An 18,094-nucleotide genomic window follows, 5' to 3' on the forward strand; every position below is an offset into this window, starting at 1 on the left:
TTGTTCTAAAATTTATTAGAAACTTGAGAAAACTGTGATCAAGGTGCTAGGTGGGAAGGAATTCTTCTGTGATGGAGACAGTTTTAAAAGAGGTGGCCTGCCTTCAATGTGGGCCTTCAGTCTGTGATAATAAGTGACTGCTCCTCTGATCAAAATGCTACAATGGGGATTTTTTTTTCCTTATTGAGTCATAACTTTATGTCTTAAGGTCTTTTTGAGCTTGAAAGGCTCAAGCGCCATCATTACCACTAACTGGAAACATAAAGAGAACAAGTTCCTACAGAAGAGGGAAGGGCCAGGTTATAGGGGAGTTTGAAAAGAGGGAAAAAGTTGTGATTGATTATTGATGTAATAGATGCTTCCTGTCTTTATAAATGTTCTAAGAGCCCTCCTTCTTTAAAGACAATCACAAATTTCCCAGAATTAAGAGAATTTAAATAAATCCAAAGACCCCATAAACCATCTTCACCTCCAATGTGGCCAGGCCTAGATAACCTAAATCTCTTTCCCTCCTAACACTAATCCATCTTGATACCAAATCTCCAGGCAATGTTTTCTGTGGTAGTGTGATGCCCTAATAAGTTAGCAACTCAGAAATAGATTATGGTTTTAAAAGTAGCTTGAAGGGTGTGCTGCCATATTCACAAATATGTGTCACAGATTTTCATTCAACAGTGAATCTTTTAGCTATCCAAGGCCTCTTCAAAACCAATTGGGCTGATGTTTTATTAAAGAGACAACCTTGTAAACGATATAAAGGGCCAACAGCCAGACATACATTATAAAATTAATAATTTCCAACATGTATCTTTAGATAATGTATATGTAACTTTTATTAAGTAATAAAGGAGTGATTTCTACAACTGTTTTGTTTTCAAAAACTATTGTTTTGTTTTCAATTCCATTTTTAATTTTATTCAAGTTACACATGTACATATTTTAAGGACTCTGTAAGCTTGATACAAAAAACAGCAGTCCCTTGTTCTTCATTTTCCCTTCTTCTGGATCCTCAGAGGCAATACATGTCAATTATTTTATCTGACTATTTGATAATTTAAATCCTTATATCCATATGACGTGGTAATGTTGCTATTTCTTGACTTTCGAGATTTAGCATTATCTATGGGCTTCCCATTACAAAAGTTCAGGATTTAACTCACTCTCAAAATTTCCTACCATACCTTCACACCCTTCTCACATATACACCCACATAGACACACACAAACAAGCTTCCTGGCCCCTTATTATTCCAAGATAGTTATAGCATAACCTTTGTCAGATACTATTTACATTATAACAATACAAGTGCTAGGCATAGCTATGATAAGCAATATACTGTGGTGTCTTTTCTGGTGCAGCTGCCTTATGTTCTGAAACCCAGTAGTTAAAAATTCTCTTTCTTCAATTGAATTCTCATAATTCAATACTATGAATTAAGTATTCACATTCTTAATGTTCTAGGTACTTATGACTAATTCAGCAAAATTCTCTTCTTCAATGTAAATCTTATTTTAATACATTCAACACATTATGTGTGCGTATGTGTGTTTTCAATTTTGACTTCTGGAAGAATCTCTTCTGTAGCCTTCTGATTTGCTAATCTGGACTGGTTGCTGTGTAAATGTGAAAAATGTATGTTGTTCTTGAATCTTCCTTTTAACATTATCCCAAAGATTCTTTTTTGTGTTGGGTTTCTTGTTTTCTGTATTGCAGATCCTTCTTTTTCTTAGTTTACTCCCTTGTTTAGTACAGCACATCCTCCAGTAGCTGACTGAGAAAGCAAACAGGGGAGGTAAATTTCTTGAAATATTGCATGTCCAGAAATGACTCTCTACTATCACCAACCTTAACTGGTAATTTGGCTGGGTAGAGAATTCTAGGTTGATACTAATTTTGAAAGTCTTGTTCTGTTAGATTCTAGTTTTTGTACTTGCTATTAAGAAATACGGTTCTGGATATTCTCTTAGTCTCTGGTAACCTAAAATTACATGATTTTTTTATTGGAGAGAATCTCTTTCCCTCCATAGTTCTGAGCACTCAGTAAACCTTTTAATCTGGAAAAACGTGTCCTTCTTTTCTGACAAACACATTTTTGACTTATTAATGTTTTCTGATAATTTTGTTTGCTGCTTTCAATGCTGTTTCTGGAACTCCTTTTTGGATGTTGAACATTCTGGAATTATACTTTAACTTTCTTATATTTTCTTTCCCATTTTCCAAATGTTTATTGTTTTGCATTATACTGTGGAGTACTGCTTTATTTTTATGCTCCTATGTATCTTTTGAAATTTTTTTCTGCTGTTATGTTTTTAATTTTTAATAACATCATTTTGTTCTTCAACTGTTTCTTTTTTTTTAATTTACTAGTTTCAGGTGTACAAGACAAGGTAATACTTAGACGTTCATCATTTATATCCCTCACACTGTGAACCCCCCTCCCCCCATCCACTATCCCTCCGACCTCACACCAAGCCATCACATTATATATATAAAATTATAGTTGGCATTCATTATTGTTTAGCTTCTGGTGTACAATGCCATGATCAGGCATCCACAGTATCCCTTTTCAGCCTTCAAAGACACACTATCTTCTCTTATCTAATTCTGGAGATGCTGGTGATAAAGACCGCATAGATCAGAGCACTTCAGAAAATTTACTCTTAAGTTACTTTTTGATGTTCGTTTGCTTTGTTCTCTATATCTCATATTAGAGTTTTTCCTCAAATAGCTAGTGATCTTTGGTGGATATTCTTTTCCATTTAAAAAAAATAATTATTAATTATAATGTTTTTTCAAAGAGAGTGCAATTTTCCCTCAGAATTAGCCAGACACTAGTACTGATTTGGACAAAAGATGATTCTTAGGGGTGAGTTTCCAGAAAAGCAGAATTATGTCTGAGTTAACAAGATGGATGAGGTAGAAGAGACAAGAGGTCACCAAAGATTTGTTATATGAGCAACCATGCATCATCTTCCATCTGAAATTCTGAGCTCACTTTTTTCCTCTCTGGCACTTTTCTGGTCTAGAGACCTCTTTAGCCTTTACCTCCTCTCTTGTCTTTTGTACATATTGCATTTTATAGTTTCTGTGTAGACAAGAGGAAGTTCAATGATTAGGGGGAAGAGAGGTATCTGCTGAACGTGGATAATGCTTTGAAAAAGAAAAAAATGTAAAATTAAGGGAGAAAAGGGCTATGATCGTGGGATTTATAAAAGTGAGACAAAAGTACTAAGAGTGAGAACTTGCAAGAAAATTTCTCCTGTAACTGAAAAAAAAAAAAAAAAAAGGACACAATAACACAAAATAGTACCAAGTTCTAAAAGACCAAGAACCAAGCCTGTTTTGGGCTCTTTGTCTTCCTAAGAATGGGAGAAATAATTATTCCAGCCTATGTCACAGGATTATTTCCAGAGTCAATTAAAATTATGAATGTGAAAAGTGAAATTTGGGTTTCATTGTTTTTTATAGCTACAGGAATGTGCACTTACATGAACAAGAAGGACACTGATTTTATCATTTTTTCAGCTGTTATTCAATTAGAAGACCCATGAAAAGGCAAGGTCGGCAATGGTAATTGTTGTAAATTGTTTTTGTCTCTTTACAGAAAGAACAAATATAATCAGTAGCTCTACTCATACCTCAATTTTTAATCTGGTTTCCAAATTTTATTTTTTTACATAACACCTCTAAATTATTTACACTAAGGAAGAATAAGCCTGAGTTGTGACATCTTTAATTCTAAAATTTTAAAATAATGATTTATGATTTAAATTAGTTTATTTGAGTAAGTTCTACTTTAGCAAGCCACTACTCTTAATAATATGTCTTATTCCCTTCTAAACTATCATGGCTTTCATACCTATAACTTCCATCCTTTAGAAAGAACAGCAAAAATATTTCCATAGAAAATGTTTTCTTCAGTTGCATCTCCTGTCTCTGTCATTGGGATCATAAATGTTAATCATACATGCAATGATATCATGATTTTTTTAAAGACCTGGATTATCATCTCTTTAGCACTCCGTCAACACAAAAGCCAGATACAGAATGTTTATAGAGGTTATTTACAATTGCTCTAGAAAGATAACTATTGCTTGCACAATGAAGGCAGTACTCCTTGCAGGGATAGTGAGAGAAAGGGACAGCTGTTTGTATATTGACAGAACAAAATGCATGCTTTGTTGATTCCCTGTCTTCCCTAACTGCAGTCTAAAGCAACAAAAGGCTCCATACATACTATTTTTTTCACAGGTGCTATTTGCTTAATCCCTGACTTTCAGAGGCAAAAGCAAAATGTGTAAAACAACTTTTTAACTAACAAACATTTGTAGCCTTTTAAGAAAGATACTACATATTGCTAGGTTAGATTACCTCCCTGAGAATGGATTTTATAACACTATATTATAGAATTCTACATTAATTATATGTGTAACCTAGAAAAATCATCTACTAGAAAGAGGAACAGCCCAAAGAACTATGTCAACAAAAGAGATATTTTCATTCCACCTAAAGGGAACACATTTTGCAAAGGCGGTTCTTCTATGGAAAAATATTTATTAAGAATTTTTCTTCATCCATTTAGCCATGTTTAGCATGGTTAAATATTTAGTTATGTACATTTTATGTCTGCAATTTTAAAATTTGTTAAATCACAATATATAAATACCAGTTCTAAGACAGAGTGTAAAAATAGCCTCCATGGTATTCAAATATTTATTATTAGGTCATGAAAATCAACAGTTTTTACATACCTCATTTTCCTGATTCTTTTTGCTGGTGGAATAGTGCCTGTTGCCCCAGATAGTGAGAGATGAAATAATTCATCTCTGTTGAAAATGCCAGCAACACAAATTAGTTTCTGAGTCAAATGGACTGTGTACTTGAGTCCAGAGCCTGTTCAGTAATTTCCCCTACTTCCTATTCAAACATGATGCACTTTTATCAAATGAAACTGCTCCTATATAAATTAAGTTCCATATTAAGTATCTAGCTTAACTTTTGCTTTTTGATTCAAAATCCTTGAAAATATTTGAATTCTAACACAATTCTACTAAAGCAAAAGCATTAGAAATGTAAATGACATGTAACTATCCCAGGCAACATGGAAGAGTCAGAAGAGTAGACTTTTAGATTCACCCTAGGAAGGCAAAAACAAAGGAAATTCCAGAATACATATTTTATCACATGAAGTTATCCATGGGAAAAATTAGACTTGGGTATTTAGAGATTAACAATCAACACAACTAACAATTTTGTAGACTACTTTAGGATGAATAATAAAACTAGTTTGATTCTGATTTTATTAAAATGAGAGTGTTATTACTCTGTCTACTTCATCTATGATTACATACCCCTGCCCTTCCTCCAGGGTTGAGGGAGCAGTAAACAATTAAAGTGGTCTCCCTTCATCCCATGAGAACAAGGACTTTTTTACCTTAGTTACCACTGAATCCCAAGTGCTCAGCAGACAGGCACATTGTAAGCACTTCGTACATAACTGTCGAATGCATGAATCCCTCCCGTCAAAGGAATAAAGTTCAAAGCCTGTTTGTTCCCCATTAAGCTGATAGCAAATCACTATGAGGTACAATCTTACAAACAAAAAAGAAACACAACATAAAGGTTGAACCACAGTGTGTCCCGGTGTATATAAGATATTTTATATTCTTTTCAAATAAGCAACAAGCTCAGTAGGGAACGAAGAAAGTTGAAAGGCATCTTTTTTAAGGGCATCCTTGTGACTTGTCCTTGATCCAGAAGTAGAGATTTTCTTGTCCTTAAAGGCAGAACTAATATTCTCTCATCTCTCCTGCTCTCTGTGCCCACCCTTGATATTGCATGGAGAGAGAGCATAACTACCCATTTTCATAATGTGTTTCCAAATCTCCTTAACCTCCAGATAGTTTATTTTGATTCAATCAGCTCTGATTTTCCCCATGGACTCTTCTCATTTCATCAAAATACTAACTTTCCTTTTGATCAGTCACACGACATCATACCCCTGCTTTATTACTTCTCAAGCAAAATGATAGTAGCCTGAACTGCTTGTCACTTTTAATTAAGAACCAGCAAAAGTGTGAGTGAAAAATGTCTTGTGTGTTACATACTTTTTGCTTATTTTTATCACCAATTTTTGTATAGATTAGAAACCTAACTATGTGAAAGAATAAAAACATGAACAAATAATGGAACAGTTATAGAAATTTAACCTTTTTAATAAAGCAATTAAGTCTGAAATATCATTGTTTCTTTTCAGCCTACTGTTTGTGGTTTAATTTATTTCATGTGTGATGTCTTCCCTGTTTGAAATGTTCTTCAGGAGATCTCTGGGTGCATTAAATTATTTTGATCTATTTAGATAGTGTACTCTTGGTAATATTAAAAACTTTATGTGTGATACAAGCAAAATATATCCCAATTATCTCATTAAACAAAGAGTTTAAACTCTTTGTTTCCATTACCAATAGCCACCACATTACACAAGCACATTTCCCCACTCCACAAATAACTTCTGTGTAAGACAGATTCCAGGAAAGAAAAAGATGGCATATTTAAATTGGGCAATCTGAGGAGTTTAATGAAGAAACTCAAGGAATACGTGAGCAGGAGTGAGGGAAATCCAACACGGCACACTGGGGTACCCAGTTCTAAGAGTGTGTAGTCTTAGGCCTGAAGGGGCATAAGGAGGGAGCAGTTATCAGAATTTAAAACAGGGAGGTAACTGTAAGGCAAGGGCCACTTGACAGAGTTTCTGGTAGAGATTAACAGCTAACCCTCAAAGAGAGAGCCTGTGAAATTGATGCCCCAAACTCACTCTCCTGCCCTCTGCTATCTCATAGTGGCTTCCCATGGGCTGCACCAACTGAAAGCTTGGGAACAAAGGATACCATCGATCAATCCACACAGGTCTGCATTGATGCCATCCGTTCAGGCAGAGGACAGTGTGCAAATGGTGGAAAGTGGCCAGGAGAGCCAAGACAACAACACCCAGCACACACTTATAAGTGAATTTGACTGCTATGATTAATCAAATGGTAAGTGTATAATTTTTTATTATGAGTCACGGATGTATCATCAGTTCTCACCTTTCTGAGCTTATTTTTCCCTTCTATAAGCTATCTGTCAGGAAAAACACCCACATTCAATTTCAGGCAGTCCATTATCTTAAAAAATTAAAAAATGAACCTTTAAGATTCATCCATCTGCATTTTAAGCTGATGCTCATATGAGACTTAGGATGAACAACTCTTGATTCTGAGGGTGAAGAGGGTGATATGATATCACAGAAACACGCAGAATTGTTGAAATTATGTGTACGTCACAAGCCAAAGCTGCTGACTGCAGGAGATGACGGTGCTAAAGCAATGGACTTCCACAATAGCTCTGGAACGTGCTCTCAACCATTACCACACGGGCCAACTGTTCACAATGCAGGTATAAGTCTATGTGAGTCGGGCATGTCTAAAAGAGGGCAATGTGGAGAAATGGAAGTTTGGATAATGTTGTACATAGTTTAATTTATTTTGAAATAAAAATTGTGGATGCCTTTCTTTGCTGACGTGGTATGATTTTTAGATAACACCATCAAACCTCACATCCACCATCAGGATCTTAACAGTTCCTTCATTCATTAGTGCAAATATTTGCAGTTCCAGGCACTGTGCTAGGCACATGGGGAATATAGCAGGAAAAAACACTTAAGCATGGCAGAAAAAAAGAGATGTAAATAAAAGATTACAGGGCAATCTTTTATCAAAGGGAAGATGTGATGTACTATATAAATGACATAGTCTGTGGGTCAGGGAAAGCCTTCTGACCCATTATTCTGGGAATGAGGGAAAAGCCAGAAGAGAGGAGAGAAAAGAAGAATCCCTGTAGGCAGAGAGAACCACACTTATTACGTAAGTCAATAGTCCAGAAAAACAGAAAGAGTCCATTGTAGCTGGGGTGCACAAGAGTTCCCTCCCTCAAAGCACTTCTGATTCCTGGCTCAGTTTAAGTGCAGGGAGAAGGCTAGGGTCTGGGTTCCATTGCTATTCTCAGTTCAGCACTTAGGACTATACCCTAGAGCTGAAATATGAAAATTTAGGTAATTCCCAAAGAGCTAAGGATTCCAATTTAGGAGATTCAAGCTTCAGAACTCAAGTATTGAGTTCCCAGCTCGAGGAGTTTTGCTCTGAGGCGTTTGCAGCTTACATAATTCAAGGTCCCAAGTTTAGAAAAAATTAAGGATAAATTTAGGATTGCTGAGACCTGAGTCCTTAGGGATCTGAACTTGAAGCAACTCTGGGGAGCCATGTGCAATATTGGAAAGAACATAACTTGGACGAAAGCCAGGCTTTATCGGAAATCCTGATTTGCTGTTTACCAGCTATGTCATCTCCCTGAGCCTCAGACTCCCTAGCTATACAATGGGTGGTGGGGGGGGGGGGAAGGGATAGAAAGTTACTTTGCAGGGTTACTGTGAAATTCCTGATTTGTGAAATTCAGCTTAAGGTAATCCGATCCCTCATCTATTATGGTTTCATGCTCTTCTTAATCATAATTGCTTAATGCTGACCAGGTTGGAAATGGTATGCTTAATAAACAAGATGAAAGCTAAGTAGCCATTAAATAGCTTCTCTTTCCCCCATGTCATCTCTTACATTTGTACAATGTGCCCAAAACAACAGATTGACCTTTCCTCTTTTCTTTTCTTGCTCTGTACATAAACATGGCTGAAAAAGCATTTTCATTGCCTTAGTGTTTTTTTTTGTTTTTAATCTTCAGCATATTCTGTGTTTCAGCCTTGCTAGCAGTGTTCTTAAAACGTGTTCCATTCTTTTCTCTTCATCCCCATTTATGTATTTGCCTTACCCTTCTTGTATACATGGGCTCTTAAAACTTGAACTCATCTTCATATTCCAGTGCTAATTACAAGAAGCACAAAATGTTTTATGAGTCAATGTCATAATGGATGAATACTAGAAAGAAAAGGGTGTGGATAAAAGAAATGGAGATCATCTTGTTTTGTCACATTTTTTAGGAGTCTCCAAAACTCTTTTATTCCATATCAAGAACCTAGTTTTTACTATACAGTTAGAATGTCATTTATCAATAACCAAATGTGTACCAACCATATTACACAAACTACCTCTGCCTTCAGAAAGTTAAATTTTGAAAAGTGTATACTGTATTTACGAAGTCAACATGACTCTTCCTAATGTTCCTGCATCATTCAGGTAGCTGAGGGGAAGGTAGACAGACCACTCTGAAGCTGTAACCACATTTGCTTCACTTCCCATAAAAATGACAGTCTATTCATTTAGTATTTCTCCTACCAGAAGGATGTGATCTCATTAGTAACACACCAGTTTTTAGATCATAGGTCTGTGGGAATAAGAGAATTTTATATTTGAATATGAATATGGTCACAAAACTAAGTCAACCAAGTTTTACATAGTAATATGATATAACTAAGATCTCCCAGTAATTCACATTGCCCTCTTTTAAATGGGCTGCTCCCTTTGAAACAAAGGCCAAAAGGTTAGAAAGCATCATAAATAGTAAATGTTGCCCAATGACTTTCAAAACTTATGTCTATTTCATAATTTTGTCCTTTATACCATTCCTAGCATCATAATGTCAGACATTTTCTAGCTACAATTTTTTTTTCCTCCTGTAGTGCCCAAATTCATAAATTTCCATCAAACACCCCAGATTCACAGTCGATAAAAACACAGATGCTGGAGTAACCAGACATGTGTTCCAGTTCTGACCTGGCCATTTGTTGATTCTCTGGCTTCTTCCAAAATAAAGATTATAATGTTCCTATTTCACAGGATTGGTAAGAAGGTTACAATATTATGTGCATTTTACTTGAAAAATGTGACTTATAGCCCTGGTATAATACTAAGTGCTCTACAAGTTTTAACTCAATCTTCTTAACAATTGAGGTAAAGAAAATGTAAAGCATTTACTACTTGATAGTAATAAGTGGTCAATGATTAGCCTTAATTGTTACTATTCTACAGTATTTTAAAGAAATTTTACTTGCCATATTTATCCTCTCTCAGTAAAAATGAAATATGGCAATTTGGTTGTTTGATTTTGTACAAACTAATTTGTGTCAAGTAAATTGTAAGTTCACTACATACATACACTTATTTTTCTAGCTTTATAAATAAAACTACTGGATAAACTCTTACGAACATGCATTCACTTAATTTGACTAGAATTGGGAGAATGGGAACTGATGTTTACTATATTTTTACTATGTGCCAGTCTCTTATCAATGTTATTTTATTTAATTTTACTGTAGTTGGTAAGGTTGTTGCTTCGACTTCACACATGAAGAAATGTTTCAGGATTGATCCAAAATAGGGATGGTATATGAGTACATCAGGAAAAGTGTTATTTTTTAATACAGCTAAAAAGAGCTAAGATTGAATACCCTTAAAACAACAACAACAACAATAACAACAACAACACACTCTACAATGCCTAGGACTAGTCATTATATACAGAAAATGTTTTCTTAAGTTCATACTTACCACAAATGGTAAAGCAAGATTGTAAATTTAGGTTTATAGATGTCATACTTCATTTTTTAAATCTTATTTTTATTATCAGAAAACATACATGCTGAAGAGAGCCACATTTTAAGTTTAATAATAAAATCATTATAACTTGCCTCCCCTGCATCTAAGACCACATTAGACCACTGATAACTTTGAAGACCTCTGTGTGCCAATTTTGAATACTATCTCCCCCTCCACTTCAACAAGTGACCACCATACCACCTCTTTTCTGTGTTAAACATTCTCTTGACTTTATTTTTACAGCTTTTCTATCTTTGTATGTCCTGAAGAATACAGATTAGTTTGGAAAAAGTAAGTATTTAGTACAAAGCCGGCATAATAAAGAAAGGGAAATATTGACACTGTTACCTTATTGGAGGAAAGCTCCAATCATATGATAGGCAAAGCAGAGTTTGGTTCACTGTTTCACTCCAGCTTCCCTGAGAATTTGCAAAGGCCACTGTGGATTAGGTAGAGGCTGATCACGAGTGAGTGGCATCCTCTTTTGTCAGAACTGCAAAATTCAGATACCTTAGTGTATTGTTGGTTGTTTTGGTGGTGGGCGATGGGGTTGCTCCTTCAATATTTTGATTATCTACTGAATTCCAGGACAAAAGCTTTTTCCCTTTTGCCTCTTTTCTCTTTTACTACTTAACAACCAAAAGATGCTTTTCACTTCATTTTTGCCTTTCACCTACAAGGTACACATTTTAAAGAACTGTCTTTCAAACTGTGCCTACTTTTAAATTATTTCCCTGAAAGTTTATGCCCTGATCTACAAGAACACCTTTTTTTTCAGACTTAAGGTAGACATAGTTTGTGACAGTAGTTTTAGATCAACCTGAGGCTATTCACTAGCTTTCTTCTCATCTCTTCCCTGTAGATTTTCTTGGTACTCATTTGCTCCAAAGCAGGCCAGGGTGGAGGAGGTGTGGCAGGAGGATGAGAGAGTCCATATTAGGATTATCAGAGAAAAACCACAAGCCCAAAATGATGCCACTTGTGCTAAAGCCCAGGATACCAAACCGAGATTTAATATCTGATCTACTTGCTGTTTCATCCTCTCCCATAATCTTAATCAACCAGTCTGGAATTTTCTGGTCAACATCATGAGGTAATCTGTCACATGGGTCTTCTCTATCATGCATTGAAAGAAGAGGCAATCTGCATAACAAAAACCCCTACAGTTCCCTTCCCCCAAAATATGTCCTACTCTAAAAACAATCCTTTTTTTTCTTTTGTTAATAGGTCCCTTAGCCCATGCCTTTTCCTTATAAAAACCTTCCATTTTGTACAGCCCCCAGGAGTGCTCTTCCGGTTGGGAGATGAAATGCTGCCTGATTCATGGATAATTTAATAAAGCCAATTAGATCTTCCAATTAACTTGGTTGAATTTTGTTCTTTTAAGGATTTAGTAGGTGTTGTCTTTTTTCTTCTTTCAGTTATTTTAAAGTTTGGTCATTCCCTGTCTTCAAGTTGTGCCATGGACATGATTTCTATGAAGTTTTACTTACTCTTTCTTGTTCTGTATGGTTTCTAAGATATATTAGAAGATGAAGCTAGGCAGTTGCCAGTATCCTCAACTACCTGGAATTTTCTGTACTTTTGTCTTCCTCATAAAACATTTTAAATAAAACAGAGATTCCACTAAACTTTGAAGAGACTAACTCTGTGGTGAAACAAACTTTGATCTTCACTGGAGAGTAAAAAAGCAAAAATTCTATATTTTCTCATAGGTTAGACAGGATTTCACCTAATAAATATTTATTGTTGGCTGAAATTAAATACAATGAATTGAGAAAGAATAAATCATTTCAGTCATACTACATTTGAGATTTTAAAAGATGTATCCGATCATTACTCAAATATTCTGCTCTACTTGAAATCATTATTCGAGGCACTTGTAAGTGGAAAATAAAGTAGTTCAAAATTTTTCTAATGATGCATAAAACATTACGAATGGATATGGTATTCATAGAAATGCAGGCCTAACAAAACAAGAAAAATCTCAAATCAATAGTTTATCCTTACACCTAAAGGAACTGGAAAAAGTACAGCAAAATAAGCCAAAAGGGAGCACAAGGAAAGAGATAATAAAAATCAGAGCAGAAATAAATGAAATAGAAACCAAAAAAATCAATACAAAAGATCAATGAAACCAAGAGCTGGTTTTTTGAGAAGATAAACAAAATCGACAAACCTTTAGCCAGATTCATCGAAAAAGAGAGAGGACCCAAATAAATAAAATCAGAAATGAAAGTGGAAAAGTGACAACAGACACCACAGAAATACAAAAAAAATTAAGAAAATACTATGAGGAACTATACACCAACAAATTAGACAATTTGGAAGAATGGATAATTTTCTAGAAGCATACAACCTTCCAAGGCTAACTCAAGAAGAAATGGAAAATCTGAATAGACTGATTCCTACCAGTGAAATTGAATCAGTAATCAACAGGCTCCCAACAAACAAAAGCCCTGGACCAGATGGCTTTACAGGTGACTTTTACGAAGCATTCAAAAAAGAATTATCACCTATTCTCCTCAAACTAGTCCAACAAATCCAAGAGGGAAGGCTCCCAAACTGTTTTTGTGAGGCCACTATCACCCTGATTCCCAAATCAGACAAAGACATTACAAAAAAAGAAAACTACAGGCCAATATCTTTAATGAATATAAATGCAAAAATCTTCAACAAAATATTAGCAAACAGAATTCAGCAAATATTAAGAAGATCATACACTACAATCAAGTGGGATTCATTCCTGGTATGCAAGGTTGGTTCAATATCCACAGGTCAATTAATGTGATACACCACATTAAAAAAATGAAAAATAAAAGTCATATGGTGATATCAATAGATGCCGAAAAAGCATTTGACAAAATCCAACAGCCATTTATGATAAAAACTCTTAAGAACGCGAGAATAGAGGGATCATATCTCAACATAATAATGGCCATATAAGATAAACCCACAGCTAACACAATACTTAATGGGGAAAAGCTAAAACCATTTCCCTTAAGATCAGGAACAAGACAAGGTTGCCCATTTTCTCCACTTTTATTCAACAGAGTTCTGGAAATTATAGTTACAGCAATGAGACAAGAAAAAGCAATAAAAGGCATCCAAATTGGTAAGAAAGAAGTAAAATTGTCATTATATGCAGATGACATGATATATAGAGAGAACCCCAAAGACTCCACAAAAAAACTATTAGAACTGATACATGAATTTAGTAAAGTAGCAGGATAAAAAATTAATTTTTTTTTGTATATACCAATAATAAACTATCAGAAGGAGAAATTAAGAAAACAGTCCCATTTACAATTGCTCCAAAAACTATAAATACTTAGGAATAAATTTGACCAAAGAAGTTAAAGACCTTTACTCAGAAATTTATAAGAAACTGAAGAGAGAAGTTTAAAAATGTACAAATAAATGGAAACACATACCATGCTCATGGATAGGAAGAATTAATATAGTTACAATGTCCATACTGCCTAAGACAATATACAGATTCAACGCAATTCCTATCAAATTACCAAGGACATTTTTCACAAAAATAGAACATATAATCCTAAAATTTATATGGAACCATAAAAGATCCCGAATAGCCACAGCAATCTTGAGAAATAAGAACAAAGTAGGAGGTATCACAATATCTGACATCAAATCATAATACAAGGCTATAGTAATCAAAATATCATGGTGTTAGCATAAAAACAGACACATAGATCAACGGAATAGAATAGAGTCCAGAAATAAATCCATGCTTATATGGTCATTTAATCTATGACAATGGAAACAAGAATTTACATTGGCGTAAAAACAGTCTATTCAACAAATGGTGCTGGGAAATCTGGGCAGACATATGCAAAAAATGAAGCTGGACCACCTCCTTACACCATATACAAGAATAAATTTAAATGGATTAAAGATTTAAATGTAAGACCTGAAACCATAAAACTTCTAGAAGAAAATATAGGAGCAAATTTGCAGACATTACCCTTAGTAATATTTTTACTGATATATCCCCTCAGGTAAGGGAAGTAAGAGAAAAAATAAATATGTGGGATTACAACAAACTAAAAAGTTTTTTCACAGCAAAGGAAACCATCAATAAAACAAAAAGGCATCCTACTGAGTGGGAGAAGATATTCATCAATGATACATCAGATAAGGGGTTAATATCCAAAATTAATCCAAAAAAAAAAAAAAAACCTCATTAAACTCAACACCAAAAAACCAAACAACCCAATTAAAAAATCGGCAGAGGACATGAAGAGACATTTTTCTAAAAAGGACATACAGATGGCAAACAGACATGTGAAAAAATGCTCAATACCACTAGTCATTAGAGAAATGCAAATAAAAACCACAATAAGCTACCACCTCACTCCAGTCAGAATGGCTATCATCAATAAATGAACAAACAACAAGTGCTAGCAAGGATCTGGAGAAAAGGGAACCCTCGTGCACTGCTGGTGCGATTGCAGATTGGTGCAGCCACTAAGGAAATCAGTATTGAGATATCTCAAAAAAATGGAAATGGAACTACTTTATAACCCAGCAATTCCACTCTTAGGTATCTATCCAGAGAAACCCAAAACACTAATTCGAAAAAATTTATGCTCTCCTATGTTTATTGCAGTGCTATTCACAATAGCCAGGGCATGGAAACAACTGAAATGCCAATTGGTAGGCGACTGGATTAAGAAACTGTAGTACATTTATACAATGGTACATTTATACTTGGCCATAAAAAAGAATGAAATCTTACCATTTGCAACGATATGGATGAACCTAGAGAACATTTTGCTAAGTGAAATAAGTCAGACAAAGAAAGACAAATACCATATAACCTCACGTATATGTGGAATCTAAAGTATATAATGAATGAACAAACTAATCAGAAACAGTCTCAGAGACATAGAGAAAAAAACTGACCGTTGCTAGATGGGCGGGGGTGGAGATGAGGGAGAAGGTGATGGGATTAGAAAGCACAATAGGTAACCACAAGATTGCCATGGGGATACAAAAGACAGTTTGGGGAATATAATCAATAATGTTGTAAAGATTTTGTAGGATATCCAATGGACATTTGTCTTATTAGGGAGACCACTTCATGGATGATGTAAGTATCTGACCACTGCACTGCAGTGTACACCTGAAGCTGACGCTGAATAATAATGAATGTCAACTATGATTTTATATATATATATATAATATATAAATATAAATATTTATATATATATGGTCACAGGACGTGGAGTACAGCATGAGGAATAGAGTCAGTGGAACTGTAACAGCTATATACAATGGCAGGGGGTAGTAGATTGGGGAGAGGGGTTACCACTTTGTGAGGGGTATAAATGTCTAACTATTACATTGTTTTGTACACCTGAAACCAATAATAACAAAAAAGAATGGATATGGTGATTCCATGTGAAATTTTCTGCCCTTCTTACATCAACATTTGATGAAATATTCTTTCTTTTTCTCTTACTTCTCATCCCTGAATTCATTGGTGGTTTTAAAATTATAATGGCTGTTAATTTGAAAGATATCTTCCTAAAATGGACAGGCTTTGTCTTTGCCAAAGTCAATACACAATTACTCAATGATAGCCAACTGCCTGGATGTAATAAATTCATTAGTATTCCTCCAAATTAAAAGTAGCCTCTCCTTCATATTACTGTTTATCTTTACTTTTATAAATTTGGAATTGTAGGCCCATCATTGCCACTCAGGTAAACTTATTAACACATGGAAAAACAAGGGCTTCAACATGCCAGGCCTTTAATGTGTTTATGTCAAAACATAATTCTACCATCAAATGTAATTCTACCATACTCCAAAAGCGTTGTTTGTTTTTTTTTAAGGCTAGGTCTTTCATTTCAATATCCCTCATTTCTCAAAATAGTGAGTTGCAGGTCATATGTGTATATACAGTACTATATATACAATCTTTATAAAACACAGCAAAATTTGATAACAAGGGCTATTGATAGCTGGGTGGTAGAATTTCCTACAGTGTGTCTGCAATACTTTTTATTTATCTACTTGTTTATTTATTATTTGTATAGGAGATCCAAAACTTTAATGACATTTTTTCCTGATAAGAATTTTATTTTATTTTTAATAAAAAATTGAATATATTTAAGGTATACAACATGATGATTTGACATACATTACATAGTGAAATGATTGTTCCAGTCAACCTAATTAACATATCCATCTCTTCATATAGTAATCTTTTTCTTCATCAGGTGAGAGCACCTGAAATCTACTGGTAGCTAATTTCTAATATTCAGTACATTATCATTAGCTATCATTATCATGCTCCTCATTAGATCTCTAGACTTACTTATCCTACATAATTGCAACTTTGTACCCTTTGACCAACATCTCCCCATTCTCCCGCCTCCCCACCCCGGTAACCTCTGTTCTACTCTCTGCATCTAGTTACTCAACGTTGTTATATTCCACATGTAAGTGAGATCCACCTACAATATTTTTTAAGTAATTTATTTTCTTTGATTCAAAAACGCCTACTTCATCACTTTCTAATTATTTCTCACTTTTTAACTTAGAAATACACATGCAACTATCAAGTTTCATTGTCTCACTTAAAATAGCCACTGCTAAGGAAAAATCTTAAAGAGTTGAAAATGTGTAAAAGCCTAGTGTTCAATTACATTAACCACTCATTTTTGTATAACCATGGAAAAAACAATGAAATGAAATGAAGTTAAATATCTCAAAGTAATAACATTTTTGGAACAAACATATAATGGTCATTAGTATATCTCTTGCTTTGGAAAGGCAATGTAGTAGAGCATTTTGGCTTTCAAGTCAAATGAAATTTGAATCTCAGATTTGTGACATGCTAAGTGTGTGATCCTAACCCAGTAACTTAAGCTCTCTTAGCTTCAGTTTCACTTCCTATGAAAGGGGAATAAGAATACCAACCTTTCAGGTTTGTTTTAATAAGTAGGAAAAATTTTATTTATTTATTTATTTTTTTAAATTCTTCAAGATTTTTTTTTTATTAGTTTCAGGTGTACAAGACAAGGTAATACTTAGACGTTCATCATATATATCCCTCACACTGTGAACCCCCCTCCCCCCATCCACTATCCCTGCGACCTCACACTGAGCCATCACATTATATATATAAAATTATAGTTGGCATTCATTAATGTTTAGCTTCTGGTGTACAATGCCATGATCAGGCATCCACAGTATCCCTGAGGTGGTCTCCCAAATAGGACGCATGTCCATCGGATACCCAACAAAATCTTTACAACATTATTGATTACGTTCCCCAAATTAATTTTCAAAAAACCCTGAGGCCATCTTGTGGTTACCAGCTGCTTCCTAATCCCTTCACCTTTCCCCTTATCCCCAACCCCGCCCCCCACCCATCTAACAACTCTCGGTTTTTTCTTTGTGTCCCCAAAACTGTTTCTGATTAGTTCATTCACATATTCTTTTCTTTAGATTCCGCATATAAGTGAGATCATATGGTA

At 34.7% G+C, this 18,094-nt stretch overlaps 1 protein-coding gene across 1 annotated transcript in view; it reads right to left on the minus strand.

Moving 5' to 3' along the window:
- TRPC6 (transient receptor potential cation channel subfamily C member 6) overlaps positions 1–18,094 on the minus strand; it is a gene marked incomplete at its 5' end in the record, with an annotated part of 117,996 nt that overhangs the window by 46,390 nt on the left and 53,512 nt on the right. The gene's annotated exons all lie outside the window — the stretch shown is intronic.

Source organism: Rhinolophus hipposideros (assembly GCF_964194185.1).
Source record: "Rhinolophus hipposideros genome assembly, chromosome: 10".
Lineage (NCBI taxonomy): Eukaryota > Metazoa > Chordata > Mammalia > Chiroptera > Rhinolophidae > Rhinolophus > Rhinolophus hipposideros.